A 2,107-nucleotide genomic window follows, 5' to 3' on the forward strand; every position below is an offset into this window, starting at 1 on the left:
TAAGGATACCCATGTTTCCAAACGTGAATTATTCAAACTCCAAAGAACTCCTCTGAACACATGGCTATGATGCTCCCCCACTACTTTTGCTCATGATCAGAGATGCAAATATCGTCAGCCACCAAGGGACATGCTCAACTAATTAAGGTCAAACAACTGACAAGCAAATCTGTGGTATTGAGCAGAATATTTGCTGTAGCCCATCTTTTATACCAAGACAGAACAATGTACATGATAACACTTCCAATCAATTAAGATCAGAAGCCATGAGAGCCACTACTTGGTACTGTATCAGGGCATTTTATTATTATTATTATTATTATTATTATTATAAAAACAATAATACTAATACCTGGGATGCGGGAGAAACTACGTAGTCGTTTATTTTATGTAGGAACTGTCGCCGTATCTCCCTCAAATCACAACCTACTGTCTTGACGTATACCTGTTACAAAATAGGCCTATTATATGAGATTTGATCTGGGAGGCAGTAACAACGACGACGTAGGGTCAGCGAGTAGGCCTGTTAGTGTTCATTCGATTTATTAGAATTATCAGTTAAATTTCTCGCCAATTACACCGAATTGAGAAAGTAAACACATTTAAGATAATCTGGTCTCGCATAGGCTCTACTTGAAAACAAAACGGGATGGTCAAGGCTGGAAATGTCTTTAATCATTGGAGTATTCGGTGAGAACTGCTGCGAGTATTAACCACACACACACACACACACACACACACACACACACACACACACACACACACACACACACACAAAAGAAATAAAGCTAACTAAAATAACAACAGCAGCGACAGCAACGATGATAACGATGATGAGGACAACAACAGAAACAAGATGGAATGCATAAATGAGAGGAGAGTTTCGGGAAAATAAATGACTAAATCTTCGAGTAATTAATGTCCAATAACAGAATTCGATAATGTGAAAAACTATTCTTCAAGCAAACAAATCAAATATGGCCGCCCTAACAATAGGTTACTGCAGCATCGTTTATCCATCATTATTTAACACACAGTAGTAAGATGGAAGTAGCAGACGATAATATAAAACCAACCAACCAACCAACCACCCAAGCAAGCAACCAGCCAACCAACTAACCAGTCAGCAAGACACCAGCCAGTCAGACAGACAGCGGGCAAGCAGACTTACTGTACAGTACAATACAGGTTATTATAGCCAACTTAATGTTTTCGTTCAACAAATTGTAGCTTCAACAATGAACACACACAATGAAAAACATTATTTATACCGGAGGCATTATAAAGTATTTGGGAACAATAATTGTTCCTGTGTCAGCGCAATATTTTTCTCCATTTCCTATTTTACTTCTTTTCTTTCTCAAGATCGAAGATTTTAACGCGTGGACAAATCTATCTTTAGGAGAGAAGTAATATCTATCTACAGAGAAAAAGAAAGAAGTAGCAGAAGAAAGAAAGACCCCGTTAGCTGAATATCCGCTATCAACTAGTTTGCTTTTCACGTTTAGAAAATAGCCTCTAGATTTTTTTTTTCGTGTTTCGTTTCAAATAGACTAAAATAAACGGTAAACATTGTTATAATATTACTTCTTATGAGTATTTTACTTCTGTCAAAATAGGTTTTATTATTATTACTATTATTATCTTTTTTTTTGTTGTTGTCCAGTCCGAAATTGCTAAATTACTTTTGAACGGAATAACAGTTCCCAATACAAAAAGTTCTGTTGATAAGAGAGCAGCAGATCTTAAAGAATACTGATTCAATTCCAGCCACAGACGAAAGGAATTTATAAAAGTATAAAATGGAGACAGAGAATCATCAGTTGTAAAGAATCTTGCCGACATAGAGTAAGTCTCTACTTACCTGATGTATGTATGTATGTATGAAAGTATGTATATATACACGCACAAACATTGTCATAGTTCAAGGTTAATTTTAGTATGGATATTTATAGTTATGGCATTACATAGATTTAGCAAAGTACGCGAAAGACGAGTAGTACATGTGCTTACAAGAGAAAATTACATCTGTGAATCTATTAAGTAATGAGGGGTTGTGAAGGTGAAGAATGCTTAATATATATATATATATATATATATATATAGA

The sequence above is a fragment of the Octopus bimaculoides genome, chromosome 19 (assembly GCF_001194135.2).
Source record: "Octopus bimaculoides isolate UCB-OBI-ISO-001 chromosome 19, ASM119413v2, whole genome shotgun sequence".
Classification (NCBI taxonomy): Eukaryota; Metazoa; Mollusca; class Cephalopoda; order Octopoda; family Octopodidae; genus Octopus; species Octopus bimaculoides.